General features: G+C 41.9%; 1 protein-coding gene and 1 pseudogene across 1 annotated transcript in view; both read left to right on the top strand.

Annotated features, from left to right (window-relative positions):
* The window catches only part of LOC102264335 (large ribosomal subunit protein uL6-like), a 110,222-nt pseudogene extending 99,986 nt beyond the window's left edge, over positions 1-10,236 (top strand).
* Positions 9,802-22,906, top strand: part of MEGF10 (multiple EGF like domains 10) — a 179,357-nt gene continuing 166,252 nt past the window's right edge. The window contains exon 1 of the mRNA XM_005907538.3: positions 9,802-10,466. The gene's annotated coding sequence lies outside the window, so the exon portion shown is untranslated. The remainder of the gene's footprint in view (positions 10,467-22,906) is intronic.

The raw sequence follows: 22,906 nt of genomic DNA, 5'->3' as shown, positions 1-22,906 counted from the left end.
CATTCTCATATCATCAAGCAGTGGGAGTGGGAGTTTCACTCTGTTGTCCCTTGACCACACCTTTCCTCCTCTTCTAACATGTGGGGAGAGCTGCTTGCTCTATGTAAGCAGAAGTCTGCCTAGGGGTGGAGATGCCAGCTTCCGCCTCTGGCCAGCACTCCTCATCTTGTGATTGTTTTCCTTGCCTTCCCCTACATCTTCAGTTAACTTGCCATAGGGAGGGAAGAAGTAGTTCCCTTCCCTCTAATATGGGGAGGAGAAAAGTCACCATTTGGGTGGCAACTTCCATACAGCAGGAATTCTGCCAACTCTTCTGGAATTCTTTAGTTTTTTCCTATGGGGGTAAAGGGATAGACATTGTGTGTGTGTGTGTGTGTGTGTGTGTGGTGGGGAGGGGAGTGTGTTGTAGTACATGATAGTGCTATCAGAGCTTGTCTTTTTTAAATTATTAAGTTTTATGAAGGTTGTGTCTATATGCATCCTTTAAAGTGTGTGTCAGTCAGCCTCTATTCTCTTTGTGTCTGAGACTATAGATTCGATTCCCAAACAAGTGGAAAACCTCATTCACCATCCTGTTATACTTGCAATAAGTGCCCTTGCTGATTCACAGTGCTCCGTCATGTATAGTTTTTTTTTTTAATTAACTAATTTGACTGTGACGGTCTTCATTTTCACATGCAGAATTTTTAGTTATGGCGTGTGCACATGGGATCTCGTTCTCCGACCAGGGATGGAACCCAGGCCCCCTGCATTGGGAGCATGGAGTCTTAGCCACTGGATCACCAGGGAAGTCCTTGTCATATAGAGTTTATTTGTGGTTCAGCACCTATTTCCTCTTTACAATGGCACGCTGATTTACTTTTGGGACATTTCCTCTCCCTACCTTTTTATACTCTTAGAGGAATAGTATATCAAATCATCCTTCTCCCATAGAAGGATGTTCATGGGATAATACTTCATTTTATCCCAGGTCTGGCAAGAGGGAATGCAAAACCCAAGTTCAGCCAATGGATGCTCTCTCTTGTGACTGTGATCTTGAGAGTGTGGTGTGAAGACTCAGTAAAAAATTATTCAAGTTCATGAATCCAGGCGGAATATAGCATGACCAGGCTGTTTCTGCTCTGAGTCTTTGGGACCCTCTAGAGGAAGTCCTACTTGAATTCAAGTTTAGCCTCTTCCAATTTTGTTTTTATTAAGTTACAGTTGACATTTGTTACTTGAAATAAGAACCTTGACTGATGTAGTGAACACTGATAAACTGCAGACTAAAGGAAATCACCCCATACTAGCAAATCACATACACCACAGGGATTTTTTTTTTCTTTTTTCCTGATATTCATCTCATTGCCATGGTCACTTTTGGTCATCTATGTAATTTTCTTTTCATATACAGTTATGAAGATCCTTATTATGAATAGCAGTTAGATTTATATATTCCCAATTGGAATAGATTTATTTATTGTGTCAAATGTTACAGTTTTAAAAAGCAAGGTCAGGAAGATGTCAATCTCTTTACTTGTATCACTTTCTGGCCTTACTATATGGAAGATGCCGTTGTTTTCTGTTGAAAGCCTTCCAAGCATGATACCACATCACACATAGACTTTTGCAGGAATATCCTAGATAGCCATATTGTTGATTCAAGAGCTTCTCCAAGCATAGTGTCACAGCTGGAAATACACCAGCAGTGCTTTTACAGATTAATAGTCCAGATACACTTGAAAGTCTGAAGAGTGATTTAGCACTTAAATAAAACAAAATAAAGTGAAAAAGAGCTTAGCTACTCAAGGTGCACCCAAGAGACATGCATATCACCTTAGGAGTTTGTTAAAATGTAGGCTCCACCCCAGATACCGGATCAGAATTACATGTTAACAAAATCCCTAGCTGTTTAACATGTACATTGACATTTGAGGAGCACTAGAGTATAGAGAATATCAGAGGACATGACATATAGTAAGTGTTGTTTGATGAAACTTGTTCTGATCATATACCTATGAAAATATGAATTTGATTATGATGAAAAATGTACTTCTTCCTGTGGATTACAGTAAAAAAAAAGTTGGAGAGAGTGACATAGGGGAGATAGCTCAGTAAGGTTCCCTTTATTATATTCCCACCTCCCAACAACAATTTGGCTTCAGTTCATAGACAAAAGTGGCCGTGGAAGCTGTGGGAGCTAGCATCAAACACCAAAGGATCTGGGAGGTGTCTCGCCCACCTGTGCATCAGGTACTAGGCATACCAACCTTGCTCTGGGCTGCCGACTGTAAAGTGGCCCATGAACCAATTCAGTTCCTCTTAGCTGAGGTCCAAGAGCCCCTGGAGAATACTGCCTTTGTCAGTCACCCACTTTTGAGCAAGCTTTTGGAAAATTCCAAGTGTCCAGTGGGGGAAGTTCTAACACACCACTGGAGGAAAAAATAACCCAAGACTGGACTCATTGGAAAAGATAAGAGAAATGTTAAACGTTATCCATGTCACCCTTCCCTCTGTGCGGCAGCTCAGTGCCAAAGGAGCCCATAATTACTCCCTTGAGAGAGACAGAGAGTTTGTGAGGGAGTGCCCCACTTCCCAGCTGAGAAGGATGCTACTAAAGAGACCCACTTCTCTTTAGCCTCATCCAGAGTATTGAATGGTAACCTATATGGGGTGGGGGGCAGTGAGCAGATAGGAAAATGGCAGCCAAGGCTCAAAACAAATCAGAGGGAAGCAGAAGCTACCAGCCGTCCATTGGGAGGCCTGACTGTCAACCACTGGGAGGTGTGTTCTGCAAACACAAGTAGATTGTTGTCACTAAGAAAGCTTTTAAATCATAGATTTGAAGACATGATTGAGAGCACTACAGAGAGGAGGCCATGGCTATAAGAAGTCAACCTTGTCTGCTAAGAAGCAGACCTGCTAGGCTGACTTCACTTTCTCTACTGGAAATATTATCAGACAGGTAAATTGAAGGAATGAGAATACATTTGGATTTATGAGATAATTGAAAAAAGTATCACATGACATCCTTGTGGGTCAGATGAAGAATGTGGGCTGATGTAATAGAGCTGTAGTGTTTGTAAGTGGTTAAATGACTGTACTATGGGATGAAAAGAACTGTAAATGGAAAATGAAGTCCTTGTCAGAATATGCCTTTGACTTTCACCTGCTTCCACATGTTTAATAGGTATTTGCTCAAGAGCTTTGTGGCCTGCTGATCAAACTTCAAATATATTGATTTTGAACTCCCTAGCCAGTATAGTAGGATAAGAATTAGCTCCTCCAAGATATCAACAAGTTCTAAAATGGACTGCATATAGAAAAATAGAATTTCATAGGGCTAAATGAATAGTTCTATAAAATTACTATGAAAGCTACAACTAATTATATAAGTAATATTTTTAAAAGTCAGACTTAATAACAACCATGAAGAATAATTGAAGTTTTAGTAGATTCTAAATTCTGTAGTATAGTTTACAGAATAGTATAGTCACCAATTAAAAACCCCATTTAATCTTATATGAATAATGCTTATGGTATTCAGAATAAAGGTACTAAAAGCTTCACTCTAATCCAGGTTGTTCAGGCTTTATCTTTATGTGTTCATTTTGGCTACCACATGTGTATTGCCCAGAGTTCTCAAGCAACAGAAACCAAGTCTATCCAACTCAAGGAAAATAAATAAAAACATACCAAACATGCGAAATAATTTGTCCAAAGAGTAGCTCCTAGAAATCAAAGGCAAAGAATTTTTCTGTCCTTAAACGGTTAACTAGACTGGTCTTAGGATCCTGCTTTGAACAACTGAAGTGAAAACAGTTCTTTTTAGACACTGGGCAAGAAGATTGTGGTCCCAAAGGAAAAATAAGCAAATGAGGTGAACCCTAGAACCACTCTGGCTTTCTGACCAGAGGTATTTCCTGGAGCACAGTGCAGGTGAGCACAGGAGACAGACACTGGAATTCAGAGGCTGCGGTGGCTGGAATTTGGAGAGCAGTGTACTAAAGAGGAGAGAATTAAACCAAGAGAAACCTCCATAAACTTGCACAGGGTCCTTCTGTTGCTGAATAATAATCCAGGATGATTAGGGTGAGACTGTATAAGACAGGTACACACCCATCAAGAAGCTGTAAGCTGAACAATTCCCAGAGGCCTTGAGGGACTCATAAACAGAGTGAAGGGTGAATGGTCTTCAGTGAACATCTGGGGACATTCAGTAGAGATCCCAGAAAGTTCACACCTTATAATGTACCAAGTGGAAGTGAAAGTTGCTCAGCCATGTCCGACTCTTTGTGACCCCATGGACTGTAGCCTGCCAAGCTCCTCTGTCCATGGAATTCTCTAGGCCAGAATACTGGAGTGAGTAGCTGTTCCCTTCTCTGGGGTATCTTCCCAAACCAGGGATCAAACTCAGGTATCCCACATGGTAGGTGAATTCTTTACCAACTGAGCCACCAGGGAAGCCCAAGAATACTGGAGTGAGTAGCCTATCCCTTTTCCAGGGGATCTTCCTAACCAAGAAATAGAACTGGGGTCTCCTGCACTGAAGTTGGATTCTTTACCAGCTGAGTTACCAGGTAAGCCCAATAATGTATCAGTCTGGGTCCAGTTAAGAGATAGAAACCACAGTGGGTTAAACGGAGTTGGGGTAGTTCATGTAACGAATTATTAACTCTGGTAAAAAGTGACTATTAGACACAACAATTCTGGATGGTGTTCTAGGGCTGACAAAGTGCTTAAGAAAGAACAAAACTGGAAGGGGTTCAGACCTCATTGGAGAAGGTATAGTTCAATCCTCTGGTGAGCGCAGAAGTTTGCTGGTTTGCCCAGGCTGGAGCTATTCTTCCATCTCTAAGCCATCAAAAGGCAGCCCTCTGCTGTGCTGGTAAAACACTGGTAATTAGTGACAGGTGGGGCTTCCCTGGTGGCTCAGTGGTAAAGAATTCCTGCTAATGCAGGAGATGTGAGTGCTTCACCCTCTACAACTCCCTGCAGTGCTTGCCTGTGAACTAGAAAGCATCTGCTGAGCTGCTGCTCACTCTCCAGGTCCTTATGTGGCTCATTGTGGTCCAAAGTGTTCCCATAGAAATACTACTCTTCCTGCATGCCCATACTGTTGTTGTTTTAGCTGCTAAGTTGTGTCCGACTCTTTTGTGACCCCATGGGCTGTAGCCCATGACTAAAGCCCATGACTGTAGTCCATGACTAAAGAGGCAATTGGAGAACCAGTGTGGGCAGGAGGCTTTAGAGGGATGATACAAGCAGAAGACCTTCAGGGCACTATCTTTAACAGAGAGGGCTGCAGGACATTCATCACTATGCTAAAATGGGGCTATGAGGTCCATTGAATAGATAAAAATTTTAATGAATCTCTTGCCTGACAAAGAGTCACAAGAAAATAAAAATATAGACCAATATTCTTTCTGAATATAGACACACCTGAACAAAATGTTAGCAAATCAAATCCAATAGTACACAAAACCTGTCATACACATCGGCCAAGTAGGCTTTAACCCAGCAAGGCAAAGGGCACTTTTGACAATCAATTCAATTAACGAGATAAAGGAGGAAAACCATACAGTCATTTCAATTGATGCAGAAAAAACATTTGATGAAATTCAACAGTCATTTATGGTAGAAACTTTTAGTGAAGGGATTTTTCAATCAATAAAGGGTGTCTATGAAAAGCCTACAGCTAACATCCTACTTCCTGGTGAAAGACTGTTTATTTTTGCTCTAAGATGGAGAACAAGGCAAAGATTTTAACTTTTATCAACAGTAACATCTTATTCAACATTGTCCTGGGCATCCTATCCAGAGCGATAAAGCAAGAAAGAGAAATAAAAGTAGCAAAATTGTATTTATTTGTATGTAGGAAATCCTAAAGAATTTTAGGAAAACTGCTAGAACTAATCAGTAAACTTAGTCAGGTGGCGACATATGAAGCTATTGTACAAAATTTCATTGTATTTTTCCATGTTAGCAACAAACAGTTAAAAATTGAAATTCAAAAACAAGTCTGTTGACAGTAGCACCAAAAATTTAAAAATATTTAGGGATAAATTTTTTAAAATATGTGAAAAACTGGCATGCTGAAAACTAAAATATTGCTGAGAGATGTTAAAAATGATCTAAATTAATGGAGCGATACAACATGTTTATAATTGGAAGATTCAACTAACATGTCAGTTCTCCTTGAAGTTATCAGTATATTCAAGGCATTATCAATTAAAGTGAGTTTTTAAACACTGACAAGCTAATTCTGCAATTCACGTAGGAGATTTAAAAAAACCCCAAATTTAGGAAAGCGAAGCAAATCTTGAGAAAAAAGGGAAGTTGGAAATCAAAGTCTTATTATGTTGTAGTTGTTCCTTCACTAAGTAGTGTCCAGCTGTCTGTGACCTCATGGACTGCAGTACGCCAGGCTTCCCTGTCCTTTACTGTTTTCGGGAGTTCGTTCAGATTAATGTCCATTAAGTCAGTAATGCTATCTAACGATCTTATCCTTTGCCTCCCCCTTCTGCTTTTGCCTTCAATCTTTCTCAGCATCAGGGTCTTTTTCCAATGAGTTGGTTCTTCACATCAGGTGGCCAAAGTAGTAGAGCTTCCGCTTCATTATCAGTCATTCTAATCAATATTCAGGGGTGATTTCCTTTAGGATGGACTGATTTGATCTCCTTGCAGTCCAAAGGACTCTCAAGAGTCTTTTCCAACACCACAGTTTGAAAGCATCAATTCTTCGGCACTCAGCCTTCTTTATGGTCCAATTCTCACATCTATACATGACTACTGGAAAAAGCACAGCTTTGACTAGATGGACCTTTGTCGGTAAAGTGATGTCTTTGCATTTGAATATTCAGTCTAGGTTTGTCATAGCTTTTCTTCCAAGGAGTAAGTGTCTTTTAATTTAATGGCTGCAGTCACCATCTGCAGTGATTTTGGAGCCCAAGAAAATAAAGTCTCACTGTTTCCATTGTTTCCCCATCTATTTGCCATAAAGTGATAGGACCAGGTGCCCTGATCTTAGTTTTTTGAATATTGAGTTTTAAGCCAGCTTTTTTACTCTCTCACCCTCATCAAGAAGCTCTTCAATTCCTCTTTACTTTCTGACATCAAGGTGGTATCATCTACATATGTGAGGTTGTTGATATTTCTCCTGGCAATCTTGATTCCAGCTTGTGCTTCATTCAGCCTGGCATTTTGCATAATGTACTGTGCATAGAAGTTAAATAAGCAGGGTGACAATATACAGCCTTGATGTACTCCTTTCCCAGTTTTGAATCAGTCCATTGTTCCATGTTCAGCTCTAAATGCTGCTTCTTGACCAACATACAGGTTTCTCAGGAGTCAGGTAAGGTGGTCTGGTGTTCCTGTCTCTTTATCAATTTTCATAGTTTGTTGTGATCCACATAGCCAAAGGCTGTAGGGTAGTCAATGAAGCAGAAGTAGATGGAGCAGACCTAAACATAACAGCTTAAATTATAAATTTTGGAAGAAATAGTGGGAGAAAATCTTCATGACCTTGGGGTAAGCAAAGATCTCTTAGATAAAACATGGAAAACACAGCTGTAAAAAAAAAAAAAACTGATAAATTAGACTTTGTAAAAAAAAATTATGTTGTTTGAAAGAAAGATTGAGAAATTAAAAGGCAAGAGACAAACTGAAACAGTATATTTGTTATACACATATATGACAAATACCTGATTTTCAGAATATGTGAATTCATACAACCCAATAACAAGAAGACAAATGATCTGCTTACAAATTGGACAAGAAACTTTGGATACTTCATCAAAGAACTAATGGAATGCAAGCACATGAAGCGGTGGCAAACATCTTTGTTCACCATCATTAGTCATTTTTTGTTCTTATTTAGTCTCTAAGTCATGTTAGACTCTTTGCGACCCCATGGAATATAGCCTGCCAGGCTCCTCTGTCCATGGGATTTCCCAGGCTAGAATACTGGATTGCATTGCCATTTCCTACCCCCAGGAGGTCTTTCTGACCCAGGGTTTAAACCCCCCGTCTCTTGCATCTTCTGCATTGGCAGATTCTTTGCCACTTTGCCACCTGGGAAGATCATTAGTCATTAGGGAAATGCAAATTAAAGCCGTAATGAGACACTACTATATACTCAATGGAATGGTTAAAATAAAAAGACAGACAATATCAAGTGTTGATGATAATGTGGAGCAACTGTCATACATTGCTATTGGGAACCTTGGAAAACAGTTAATCTCTATTATATATGTAAACACACACTATATAATCCAGTAATTCCACTCCCGTGAAAAAGACTTTTACATGGAAGTTCCTAGCTGCTTTACTTATTATAAACCTAAATTGAAAACATTTGGTGGCTGGGCAAATGGCAGTATATCCATACAATGGAATAATACTCACCAATAAAGAGAAAGCAACCTACTTTTACAAACTGTTTTGATGAATTTCAGAAACATTATGCTGAGTGAAGAAGTCAGACATAAAGGAACACATATTACATGATTCCATTGTAGAAGGATCTTCTACAATGGCAAGAAAGACAAATCTATAGCTACAGAAAGCAGTTGAGTGGGTCAGGGATAAAATGAGGTGGGTAACTGAATTCAAAGGGGGTAAAAGAGAAGTTTCTGGGAATGATTGTTCATTATCTTGACTGTAGTTGTGGTTCCATGGGTGTGTACATTATTCAAAACTTCTCAAACTCTATCTTTGATATGACAGCAATATATTGAATGTAAATCATATCTCAATAAAGTTAATTAAAAAATCAAAGGAAGTGGAGTAACCAGGTTTCATAAAATATAAAGCAGGGAGCTTTGGGGTACAAATGGCATGACCTAATGGCCAGTCTCTAGAACACTGTCATATGGATCAATCAGCACTAGATTTATTCCTCCTTGTGCTGCTCTGGCCAAAGTTAGTATTCCTGGAAGAGAAGGTCTGAGGGGACTAGCTTAGGTCAGGTGCCCATCCTTGGACTCAGAAAAGCTGGACCATCCTGAATGACCTTCCCATCCAGAATGCCCTAAATGTGGCAGGGGTGGTGCCTCAAGAAAAAGGAAGGAAGGTACTGTTAACCAGAAGAAAGGGTGATGTTATCTGGTAAACATACAAACAGAAACAGTCTTCCACTGTTTATTTCCAGGGGTTACCAAGGAGAATAGTGAAGGGCTTCAAATACACATGCTCATTCATTCCATTCAAGTATAACTTTGAGCATGGACTGTTTGCTCTGTACTGTTACTGACTGGGGTTGCATATGCTTTTGAGGTCTCTCTAAAAAGAAACAGTTTATATTAATGTAAGGAACAGGAGTGCCTCATCTGGTGTGAATATGGAGCACAAGTCTTTTGGGGAGTGGAGAGGATAGAATTCAGCTTAATATTGAAAAAAGAAAAAGCTAACAACTTTCCGTGGATAAGTGTGTATCTTCTCATGTCATTCTCATGCAGGTTAATTGTTTCCTAAGAAAGAGGATGGTGATCAGAGAAGGAGATTCCAAAATTCGTGTCTCCCCAAATACCCAGATAGGGAAAAGCCTTTTCATCCTTATCGCTTTTCGTCTTTGGGTCTCCTGGGGTCTCCCTGAAGAGTCGGCAGAGGGAGCCATTCCCCAAGAAATCTCCGCCCGGGAAGTCTTAGCTGGCCTGGAGGGATTTTGCTGCTGGCCCGTGGAGTTCTCTCTCCGCTCCGCCTCCGTAAATCGGACTCTCTCACCCCACGCCCCACCTCTCCAACCACTTTGTTGCTGCAGCGAACACTTTTGTACCGCTAGGTCACTCCTCCCTTCTATGTCCCGCGGTTGCGCTCCCTCCCTGGCACCGCTGGGGACGTGCCATCCCCTCCTGCTGGTTGCTCGGGTGCTGTCCCCACTCCCCCCAATCTTCACAGGGGCTCCAGAACCTCTGGGGACTTGGGACTCAGACGGGCACTCTCTCCGCTACCCCTTGGTAAACCCCACGAGGTAACCCCAAGGTGTGCCAGTTTAGTAGCCAGACTATTGGCGCAGTCTCTTCGGGCGGTGGAAGCCGCTCAGGACAGGGACAACCCGCGATCGGGGCGCAGGAACTGGGCCGGGAGGATCCTGCAGGTCACACTAAGGACTGCCCGCCGCGCCCAGAGACCCCCGCCCCCCAGCAGTCTCTGTCCCGGCGGCAGCAGCTGCAGCAGCGGCAACTGCTCGCATCCCGCGCCAGGCTCGGGTTACTCCCCTCCTCCTTCAGCATCTCGGGCCAGACGGAGAAAACCTGACTCAAGTTTGCAGCGAGTACTTTCTCGGTGCGCGAAACCGGGGTCTGGAAACGCACTCAGACCCGTCTTCGTTCCCGAGCCTCTAAGCCTGAACCAAGACTCCGAAGTATCGCTCTTTTGGGGACGCTGCTCGGAACCGAGCTGCGCCTTTTGGAACAGATTCTGTTTCTCCGCTGGCGCTGCGTCAAAACCCGGGGGAAAGTGTTGGGCTGTGAATCTCAGGATCTCGGGTAAGAGTTGGGCAAACTCCCTTCTGGCAGCCGCTGGACCTTGGCCGGATTGGGGGCAGATTTTCCTTAGCCAGGATACCCCGGGTGCCCCGTGAGGTGGGGCAAGATGGGCTCGGTCTGGCTTGTTTACTGGTTTCCAGGGTTTATTGTTAGTGTTTGGATTTGGTCTTGTACTGGGAGCTGGGTAGAACTTCTTGGAGTATTTTTCGTGAGATGCCCCCTTACGCATCTTATTTTGCATAATTTCTGCCCTTGTATTTCCTTGTTTGTGTTGGTTCTCTGTTGACCAGTGTCATAGATGTGTGTAGGGAGACTTGGGAGACTGGGAATGAAACAGTTTTGGCGGGGTCCTTGCTGTCAGGTCCACTTTGCTTGTCCTCTGGGATCTTGTTTTCTGAACTTTTTCTCCAGGACTTGCTATTCAGATTGTGCGGTGGACTGGGATGTTCCCTCTTCCTGTGTTCTCACGGTCTTTTAGGGGGCATCAGGATCACAGGCTGGGTGACTGAAGGCCTCTCTTACCTGTTTGAATACCTGGTACCTCAGGGGATGTTGGGAAGAGTGGTTCTTCCAGCCATGTGTGAAAGTGTTAGTGGCTCAGTCGTGTCCGACTCTTGCCACTCCATGGAAGGTAGCCCCCCAGGCTCCCCTGTCCATGGGATTCTTCAGACAAGAGTACTGGAGTGGGATGCCATTTCCTCCTCCAGTATAGTTACCATGGAAAGAGCTATCTCCTATTGGTCTTTTTAATTCCTTGGATCTAGGACTTCTGGCCCTGGTTTATGAAAGTATTTTGTCTTTCTTTCTGGAAATGAGTGATACCACGGAGTAAATGAAATGTAGTGACATCTTTGATACTTCTTTAGAAAATATCCCCACAGGAGAATCCAAATTCTTCAGGGAGAGTTAAAGTTTGAGATTTTATTATTCCTAAAATGGGCTTCCCTGGCCTTTCTCCTTTATATTCTGAGCCTCACTTTGTGTATAGTCTTCACTGTATGTGATGTTTCACTTCTTATGGATGAAAAGACCGGATCATTTTTCTGATGTGAACACTCCAAGAGGTCAGCTTGCAGGGTACTTTTTGCTGTGCTGCTCTGAGGTCAGAGTGTTCAATAGAGGGGATGCTCTGGGACCTGGGGGCCTGGGGGAAACCACTAACTCTGCCACTATCCAGTTGTATGATTTGGGGTATTACTTAACCTTTCTCTCCTCAGCTGCAAAGTCAGAAAAATCATAACAATGCTCATACCAGAGGGCAGTTCAAAGGATTAAATAAGTTAATGTGTGTGTGGAATGCTAACATGCCTGGCAATAGTAAGCACATATTAGCTGTTATTAGCATCATCATCATCATTATTATTCTAACAGTGTTAACTCGTATCGTGATGATATAGTTTTTGTTAGTTATCAGTAAGTGTTAGCCATTCTTTCTGTTTGGATGAACTTTGAAAACTGTGCTCATGTAGGCTTCACTCCCACCTAGAATGTGATGCATTGTCAAACTTTGCTCCGACATGGTCTTTGTATTGCTTCCTGCTGGGGCTTGTTTAGAGGAAAGGTGCAAATTGCAGGGCTGGGATTTGTAGAGGACGGGTCATGGTTGAGTGTCAAAAGGTGCTTGGGACAGGTTAGCAGGTGGGAGGTGTACACTCAGTTTACAACCTGTAAACTATAGTGCCTTAGAAACGTTGCATTACTATGCATCCTTAAACCTTTTTTTTTAAAGAGTGTCAAATCATTTGTTCAATAAATATTTATCAAGCATCTATTACAGTTCAAGCACTGTTCTAGGTTCTATATTATTTAAATTTGTGTGCTTCATTTTAGAAATGGAAAAGCACAAGTATTTGCTTTATGCCTACCCCCTCCCCAGACACACACACACACAAACACGTTTAGAACTTCATGTGGCATTATTACTCTATAAATTAAGTCTTTAACACTTTTTAGCTCTAATGATTTCAATACCTGTTAAAATGAAGAGCTTATATCGCTGAGGGATTGAACAAAATATGCAGTATAAACCTCCAGCAGGGCGCTTTTCCCATCAGCTTCATCATGTGTGGGGAGATAGGGAAAGAACTGGGTAATCTCTGGTGTTCCTCTGGCTCTAACATCCTTAAATTAGCTGCCTTAGTTCATTGGTGGTTGTTTTTTGAATATCCTCTTTTTCTTTTAACATTTGTTTTAGGTTCATAAGTTATGTCACTTACTTCATTCCATGTCAGTCAAAGTGAATAATGACACTGCTAATAAAAAAAGAAAAGCATTTGACTCTGCTTGTATTTCATCAGCTATTCTCAGATGTATATCAAAAACATAGAGGAGGACTTGTTAAAAGTATTAGATGGACCTGTGAGAAACTGCTAAAATTTGACCATTTCTGACCCTGGTAAAATTGTGATTTCATGTATTTCTACCGAATATAAATCCGTGCTCTCTCCTCTTGGATTCAGGTGCAGTAAGTCCTGGGTGAGATGTGAAAAGTCTGCAGTTTTACAAGTTCCCCAGATGGTTCTAATGCTAACCCAAGCTTGCACGTGCTCATTTAGCAACCGCCGATTTATTTTCCTCATGATTGTTTAATAGAGTATTTGTAAAATACACATCTGATCATGTCATTTCCTTATTTAATAATCTTTGGCAAGTCCTCAGATGGTGTCATCAGTGTCACCTGGGTACTTATTGAAAAATGCAGATTCTGGAGCTTCACCCCACATGTAAGGGCCAGAAATCTGCTTTTGAGCAGATCCCCAAATGAATCTTGTAGAGGTGACCTCAAATCACATTTGGAGAAACACTGACTTATGGCATAAAGCCTAACCTCTTAATACCATACATAAGACCAACTTGGCATCATCTTCTTAGGGTTACTTCTCTGCTACCCTGTGCTTCAGCCTTTCGGCCCCATTGATGTTGATCTTGTTACTATTTCTTAAAGAATGCATTGCCTCATTCACTCCTCACTGTGTATGCTTTTCCCTCTGCAGGAAATGTCTTTTCTCCTCTTTTTGGTCTAACTAACTTCTTACTACCTACTCATCCTTCAAGATGCAGTTTAATTAAGACGTTTCGTGTGGAGCTTTTCCTAGTTATTTTACATAAACAGTGGTATCTCATGTGATTCATATTCTGCTTTGTGGATAATTTTAATATAGCATCTCTCATACTGTGTCAACTCTGTTACCTGAATTATTTTCCAACTGATTGGTGAGTTTATCATTCCTTATTCTGAGCCTCTATCCAAATGACTGGCACATAGTAATTACCTAAAAAATACCTAAAGAATGTGGAGGAAGAATGAATGAATGAATGAATGAATGCATTTGACTTTTTATTGACACACCAAGGGTTTGAGTTAGTCAGACTGTGGACAAGCCATTCACGAATTCACAATTTGGCTAGACAGAGTCTACAAAGTTAATAACATAAAGTGGAAAAAGGACAAGATAGAATATCCTAAGAAGATTTATGAAACACCAGATGCCCCTGAATTAATGTTGTAAGTTCAAAACTGTATTCGTATTATGATTCAAGAGCTGAATTTATCATACCTTTGAGATAGTTTTGGTTGTGAATGTCAGGGCACTCTAGTGGTTTACCCTGTGCTTTTTAGTCTATAGAACACCTTTCCATTTGTTTTAATATTTGATCAGAAACATGGTGACTCATTCAATATTGTTTTTCTTACTTAAGTAGAGTAGGATGCAGTCCTAAAAACAGGTTCAAAGGTTGTGCAAAATCTTACATGTTATAGGGGATGCTGGGCCTAGAGAGAAAAACATATTATAAATTTTTAATTACATCTTGCCACTTAAGACACACTATTCAGTGTTTTCTTCTTTTTCTTTTTCTAAGTGCTCTTTAATTTTGATATTTCCTCCTGTTTGAGTCCCAGTTAACTTGTTCAAATTAAATAAGTACCTGATTCAGACTAAAGATTTGCCATTTGGGGCATGCCTAATAACTTCCATCTTCATTTCACGTATTAAGTTTATGAGACAAAGTCTTCTTATAATTATGGTTATGCTTTTAATTTTTTCACTTCCCACTCATTTTTTGTAATAATGGAAATATGTAATACTATTTTAACAAATGAACAAATTGCAGGGTCATGACAAAGATGGTGATGCTTCAAAAACCGAACTTTTAGCTCATGGGCAGCACCACCATAAAATAAACAACAAAGCAATGTTCATTCATAGGTTGATGTAAGAGATTTCCACTGACATAGAGCAGGAAGGTAGGAGCATCAAAGAATGAATTACAAATGTCCAAATTCTTTGGACTTCAAACAAAGCAATATTAAGAACTGCCTTGGCTCTCATTTTGTCAAGGATGTGTACCCAGTATTTCATTAAAAATATTAGCTTTAAGAATTAAAACAGGACTCATTGGCTTCTGTTAAGTCTTCTTTTTCAATTGTTTCCAGTATTAACTTTTTCTGCCTTAATTTAAGCTTGCATCTGGCTGTACTTTCATAAGTCTCTTAACTGATCTCCTAATCTCTTTATTTATTCATTCATTCATTTATTCCCTCTCTCTGAATTTCCCAAGATTTTATATTTATCTCAACTCCCTTTTCTTCCCAATTTAAAATTATTTTTCACTATAATCATTCTCCTTTTCAAAATAGTTTTTGCAGAAGATGAATGTATAGAACTTAATAAAAGGATTTCTTATACTATCAGGAAAAACTAAGATGCAAACCAATGTTATTCTCCTTGATACAACTTTATTTGTAAAACTGCAGGTCACCCTGCGGCTTCTATTTGATGACGTATACTTTGTGCCATTAGCCAGTCTGGAAAGTGTGAATGTGATAATATATCCTGTCATTATGGATGTTCATTACTAGTGATTTCCTCTCATTTCATTTCCAATGATTTATACTCCTAGATAAAGAAACTATGTAAAGCATTTTAACCACTTCAATTTCCTATTCAGAGGGCAATAAATGGTACCATCCCCCTCTTCCCAAGACAAAGAAACACAGTATTTCAGTATAGAAAGCCTCATCTTGATACATGTGTGCACAGGATTGGGAGCAAGGAGGCCCCATCTAGAGTGTGACTGCTAAAGCTAAAACTCCAGTACTTTGGCCACCTCATGCGAGAAGACTTGACTCATTGGAAAAGACCCTGACGCTGGGAGGGATTGGGGGCAGGAGGAGAAGGGGACGACAGAGGATGAGATAGCTGGATGGCATCACTGACTCTTTGGACGTGAGTCTGAATGAACTCTGGGAGCTGGTGATGGACAGGGAGGCCTGGCGTGCTGCGATTCATAGGGTCGCAAAGAGTCAGACATGACTGAGCGACTGAACTGAACTGAACTGAACTGAGCACTTTGTCCTTGACATCCTGTCCGAGCTGGCTGAGCTGCATAGACTGGCTTAGTTCTAGAACCTCACCACAGATGATCATTCCCGTGATGAGTCTTTGAAATACCTTCTAGTAAAGGATCATGCTTGTCTTTTAAAAAAATATGGCAAATTGAAAATCAAAACCCCACAAATTTAGTTTGTTGCACACAGAACAAAATAAAAGTATGAAATCTTTGTTTTGGGTCTAGAGGATTAATTCTACAATCAAGACGAAAACTTTCGATTATCTACTCCCACTGATATTTTGTGAAGGATACTTCATTTTTTTTCTTTTTTTTTTTTGCACAAGGAATCAGTGATAAAATGTGACTTTTGTTCTGTGAGAAAGTAATTAGAGTGAGTTTTATTTTGCCTCCATCAGATGTGTGTTTGGTGTATATAGGACATAGGGATACACACTATGTGTAAGTACCAAGATATTCGCCTTAAAAAATAGATGACAAAACTGCAGTGACGGTTTAAAGCTGGGTGTAGTGAGGGCCTGGTGTGCAGTTCTGAGAGCTGCTCTCGAGGGCTCATCCTAGAGAGAGGGCTGTGTGCTCACCAGAGGCATCCTGACAGTGCGGGGCCTTGAAGGAGAGGACTTGAGTGGATGAGGCATTTTAGACAGGGAAGTGTAAACACATGGCCGCAGGGATTTGTAAGACACCTTTAAGCAATAGCGACTAAACCCTCCCATAGGAGTAATGAGTTAACATTTGAGAACTGTTTTATGACGACCACGTCTGGGACTATAGGACTGGATTCTCCCTGCTTCCACAACACTTCTGTGCACTAAAGGGGCCCCTCACATTATACTGCAATTATTTTATTATATAAACCCAGTGTGCGTTAGGGCACCCTATTGAGAGTCAAGTAAAAATTGAGCCCCTGTTCCATGAGAAGGTATGAAATGAGAAAACCGTTCTTTCAGCCATTGTAGCGCTTCTTCGGGGGTGTGGATGGAGACAGGACTTAAGTTTCTTCTAAGATCATCTAGATCTGAATTCGTATTTTCCTTTAAGAAGTTTAATTTAGGGATGACCTTGCCACACCACTGGACTTTTAGCATGAGGTCATCAGCCCAACCATGGATATCACTTCATATCTACTTCATTTCATACAGTATCACCAAACATTCAACTCTAAGTGGCTGACTTTTAAGGCTGAAAACTATGGAGGAAATTCCCATCTTAAAACTTTGAACTAAATATGCAACATGCTCGCTTGTTGTCATCTGTTCAGCCCACCACTGGAGCTTTCTCACGGCTCATCCTTTGCTGAAGGTGCAGCCTCTGCCAGCTTGCGTCAGCACCTCCTTTTATTCTCCCCTTATCTCCCTCTTCTTCCTCCTTGTTGTTCCTACCCCCAACTTCCTATTATCTTCTCAACAGTCATTATTATTAGTTTTTAACTTTCCTGTCGCATTCCCCACATTACTTGGTGCCCTCATTTTTCTCATCTCTCTCCTCCCAGTCATTCCTCCTCACATGAAGACTGGATCACCACAGTGTGAAGTACATGCTGTTTCAATATCCTCTCATCTCCTGTGTGTTCCTTGAACTGATAGGTGTGCAAAATCAGGCCATCAGCGAGGTGAGAAATGCTCGAGGCCTCTGCTTTCAAAGTTTAGGGGCTTAAGAATCACTGGCAGATACTGGCTTACCTCTAATTTTGATTTAGTAGGGGTGCAGTGGAGCCCAGGGCTGGGTATTTTTTAGTACTGTGGACGTCCCCAATGTCTCAGTGGTAAAGAATCTGTCTGCAATGCAGAAGATGCAGGAGATGCGAGTTTGATCCCTGGGTTAGTAAGAAGGAGGAGGAAATGGCAACCCGCTCCAGTATTCTTGCCTGGAGAATCCCATGGACAGAGGAACCTGGCAGGCTACAGTCTATAGGGTTGCAAAGAGTCGGACATGACTGAGCACACACTTGCAGGCAGGTGTGCCGCGTGGGGCCCAGGGCTGTGTATTTTTTTGTATATGCGCTGCCGAAGTGAGCACTGGGATGGGTGTTTCTGACAGGGTCTTCTGACACAGGTGGTCTGTGGGTACGCTAATAATCCTTGTTAGGGCTGTATTGCTCCAAAGGCACAAATGTTCTTTCCTTTTCTTTTCTCTTCATTTCTAATATTTAGTGACTTGGTCAGAGGGGGTCGGAGAGAATAGCTGGTCTGTGAGAACCCGTGCCTCTCCGTCTCTGCTAGGAGGGACAATGGCTGTAACACAACGCCGTTCATGTGACAGCCGGAGAAAGGAGCCCATTGTTCAGGGCTTGGCTGATGCTCCATTCCTCTCTGGCCAGCCATCCAACTGAGCTTGGTAGCCCCAAGGAAACAGACACACTTGAATCAGAGAGACAAAGAAAGGAGGTCAAGGCCTTCCACAGTTAAACTACTTGAAGCAATGTGTCAGATGTAGGATTTGGGAAAGAAGAAAGTGATTTTGTGGAAGCATCATTAATCTGCTGGTTTGGGGGTATGAGACATGGCATTAAGATCATCTCGGGTGGCGCAGTGGTAAAGAATTTGCCTGCCAAGGCAGGAGACACAGGAGATGCAGTTTTGATGCCTGGGTTGGGAAGATCCCCTGGAGAAGGAACTGGCAACTCACTCCAGTATTCTTGCCTGGGAAATCCCATGGACAGAGGAGCCTGGGGAGCTACAGTCCATGGGGTCACAAAGAGTCTGACATGACTGAGCAACTGGGCACACATGATATGGCATTAAAGGGACACAAGTCTGTTAGAAGCCCCAGCTGATATCTGGCCAAAGAAGAGTTGTTTCCTGCTATACCCAGTGACTTCTCTTATGGAAAGATTTTATTATTGATTTTAAAAATGTGAGATGTTCCTCACAGCTCACATGATTTGAGGATACCATATAGGCAAAGGTACCTTTCTGGGCCTCTTTTCCCCAGCTTCATCAAAGACAAGAATCTGATCTGACCTAAATAAGGCCTCTGATTTCAGAGAATGATTCTTTATTCTGTGGTATGGTCACCATGTGTATGATGTATTAAAATTTTCTCTCTAAATCTAGATTCAGATGTTAGTTTAGAAGCTGAGAATCTTGTGAGATTGAAATGCAGTTAAATGCATTAGAAAATTATTGATATGTTAGGGCAGTTATCGGAGAAGGCAATGGCACCCCACTCCAGTACTCTTGCCTGGAAAATCCCATGGACGGAGGAGCCTGCCAGGCTGCAGTCCATGGGGTCGCTAAAAGTCGGACATGACTGAACAACTTCATTTTCACTTTTCACTTTCATGCACTGGAGAAGGAAATGGCAACCCACTCCAGTGTTCTTGCCTGGAGAATCCCAGGGACAGTGGAGCCTGGTGGGCTTCCGTCTATGGGGTCGCACAGAGTCGGACACGACTGAAGCGACTTAGCAGCAGCAGCAGCAGTAGGGCAGTTATGAGGTTGGGGACTCCCCAGATGTTAGGTAGATACCATTTCTTACCCCCAACTTTCAGACTGGATTCCAGCCCTGAAGGGAAAGGGTTGTAAACTTCCTGTAAAGATCTAATCCAGAGCCTGACAATTGACTACATTCTTTGCATCAGAAAAAGATTCAAATTTAAGGTCAGAGCCTCAGGAAAGGTCATGGACTTTTCACACAGGATTGGTCTTTTAGCCTGATTTATGAAAAAGTATGTCATTCATTCAGCCTTTGCCTCTTTTAAAGGGAAACTCAGTCCCTTGTTCCTGTGGATATTTGTAGGTGGCTATTTCCCCGCCCACCCTCACCCCCCCCACCCCCCTCACCCCCCCCACCACCCTCACCGCCCCCCACCCTCACCCCCCACCCCCCCACCCCCCGCCAGTTAGGCAAAGAGTACAGCTTTGAGTGAGGCCGAATGGCAGAAGCCTTTCTGGTTGTGAAGGGTTGTGGAGAGCCCATTTACACAGTGTTCAGGCAGCTGCTGCTCAGTGGCTGTAGGAATCCTTTCGTGTCTGAGATAAGAGGTTTTCTGACTGGGAGTATCAGGCTAAAGGAGGCAGGTACCCAGGAGAAAGCAATACATGACTCGCTTGAGGTCACTTAGAGCTTCTTGTAATTGAGTCCATCACGGCACCTTGATTACAGACTATCATTGTGAGTCCATTAAAGGAGGAGAAGCCAAGTGGATTGCAGAGAGGCAAGTGGTTTATTTATTCATGTTTCCACTCCCCCACCCCCTTGCAGTTTGTTTATCCTTTACTAAGTGGATATTTGGTTTTTACCAAGGATAGAGATGCCTTTGAAGTGGAGAAGCGGAAGAGGAGACTGTTCTTTGCAGGTGGCAGAAGAATTGTATTCAGCACGCTCCTGATTAGTTAATGAATTCTCAATTCGTTGTCATTAGGCCTGTTAATTTGGCTCCATTCCTGTGATTTAGAGAGGCTCATCCCTCGGTACTGCGAGGGATGCGTACTGTGCTCTGCTTGAAGTTCTGTGTAAATGCTGCTGCTTGTGCTGAAAAAATACAGCAGTGATGGGTTGTCACATTATTGTGCTCATGTCCCAAGGAGCACATTTGATGCTAAATGCACTTTTTAGGCACAGGGTGCTTGCTGGGACTTATTTTTGTGTTAGGATTAAAGCTCTGGCCTAGAAGGGCTTCTGAAATGCTCATATTGTTCTGTTTAATCTGTTGTTCAGTCAATAAGTCATATCTGGCTCTTTGCAACCCCGTGAACTGCAGCACGCCCGGCTTCCGTGTCCTTCACTATCTCTTGGAGTTAGATCAAACTCACTTCTGGTGTCATATCTCTTTGCCTTTTCATACTCTTGATGGGGTTCTCGAGGCAAGAATACTGAAGTGGTTTGCCATTCCCTTCTCCAGTGGACCCTGTTTTGTCAGAACTCTCCATCATGACCCATGCATCTTGGGTGGCCTTGCATGGCCTGGCTCATAGCTTCATTGAGTTATACAAGGTTGTGATCCACGTGATCATTTTGGTTAGCTTTCTGTGGCTGTGGGTTTTGTTCTGGAGATGTGGGATTATAGTTCTTGCTTCTTCTGTCTGCCCTCTGATGCATAAATATAAGAGACTTTTGCAAGTTTCCTAATGGGAGAGACTGGCTGTGGGGAAAACTGGGTCTTGCTTTGGTGGGCACAGCCATGCTCATATGAAAAGTGAGTGTTAGTCACTCAGTTGTGTCTGACTCTTTGTGACCATGGAGCCCACCAGGCTCCTCTATCCATGGAATTCTTCAGACAAGAATATTGGAGTGGATTGCCAGTCTCTTCTCCTGGAGATCTTCCTGACTCAGGGATTGAACCTAGGTCTCCAGCATTGCAGGCAGATTCTTTATCCTCTGAGCCACCTGGAAAGCCCCTTGGGGGCAGGGTAAATGGATGTGTTCAGCTGATGAGAATGTATTGAGCTATTTAATTTTGATTTGTATACATTTGTGATATATATTTTATACTTCAGTAAAAAGTTTGAAAAACTTTTAAAGCATCATGTTTAATACCAAATTATAGCTGTAACAGTGATGGAAAACAATAAACTCAGAATCCCAACTGTCACAAAATTTGGGTCTTGGAGGGGCTAAGGAGGCCTGAAGATTTAAACATCCTTTAATTTGCCCTTACTTCTATAGCCAGAAGAGCTGTGTGTCAGGAAGCAACAGACCAACACCATCATAGTTGATTGTTGTACTTTTCCAGGCAGCAAATCCAGTGCCTAAGAGGTCAGTAATGTCAGCAGAGCCCCACTCTTCAGAATCTAAAACAAAATCACCTCTCCAAGTTGATCGGCTAGCAAACCTTCTCATTCCTGCTTTCCACTCTTCTCCTGTTCATTGTAATCTGTCAGGAGAAATCAGAGAGCAACTCTGGGGCATGGATGTTTTCCTGAATCTTTAGATGATATCTCTCTCAAAGTCTAATATTGAAATGCTTTCATTTATTTCTTTTATTTTTCTAACTGGGACATAGTAAGATGTTGGCTCACCTCTCTCACTTTTTTCAGCCATCACTTCCTGAGCTGCAGTGAGCTCCAGGAGCAATACCTGTGATGGTGGAATGGCCCTATGAGCAAAATGATGTTTCCAGCATGTGGGTGGCCTGTGGTCCTTTTTCTGTGTAGAAGGCGTTATTCATCATCAATGTGGATTGTTCCGTGTACCTATTAGAACATCCTAACTTGCTGTTACCACATACAACCGATAGACTCAGATGGAAAAAATAGTTTTCTTTTCTTTTTTTCATTCCTGAAGGAGATTTTGGAATTGTTGGCTTTGAAATGGTTTTAGCACATCTGTGAGAGGTTTGAGTATCCATTCTGTACACTTCCTTTGGGCATTGGGCTTAAAGGTTCACTGTTGATTTTACACAAACACGTGTGATTAAAGTCATGAGCAAGGAGACAAGATGTTGATGGTCGGGGTCTACTCCTGGCTGACCTTGTGATTTACTGTATGAAATGTGATAACCCTGGTGAGGGTCCGATCTCCAGCCCAAACCCTTGTGACCTTGGCAGTCTACTTATCTTCTCTAAGCCTCTTTTCAACCCCTGTGAAATGCCAAGAGTATATACTTCAAAGGGTGTTACGTAGGTATGTAGTAAGCTCTCAATAAATCTTAGTTATTATTTAACACCAAATAATGTTAAATTAACATGTCTAGGAATAAGGTTTGCTTATGATTTTATGAGAGAATTACCCTTGTGCTTAAGTATGATTATATTAATTAAATACAGAAGTTAGAAAATATGGCCTATGATATACTATGATATAAACAATAAGGAATTCAAAATATTGTGGAATCAGCAACAATTAAATTTGCTTATGGACCTGAATATTTTTTAATGATGATAGTATTTTACTAAGAGAAAAGTTATTTATCTCTACTATAGAACCAAGGGCTTCCCTGGTGGCTCAGACAGTAGAGAATCTGCCTGCAATGCATGAGACCCAGGGTGGATCCCTGGGTCCAGAAGATCCCCTGGAGAAGGAAATGGCAACCCACTCCAGTATCTTGCCCAGAGATTCCATGGACAGAGGAGCCTGGCAGGCTACAGTCCTGGGGTTGCAAAGAGTTGGATATGACTTAGCAACTAGCACTTTTAGTCAATGAA

Source organism: Bos mutus, chromosome 7 (genome assembly GCF_027580195.1).
Source record: "Bos mutus isolate GX-2022 chromosome 7, NWIPB_WYAK_1.1, whole genome shotgun sequence".
NCBI classification, from domain to species: Eukaryota; Metazoa; Chordata; class Mammalia; order Artiodactyla; family Bovidae; genus Bos; species Bos mutus.
The sequence above is the reverse complement of the archived record's forward strand: the minus strand, read 5'-3'. Positions and strand labels throughout refer to the sequence as shown.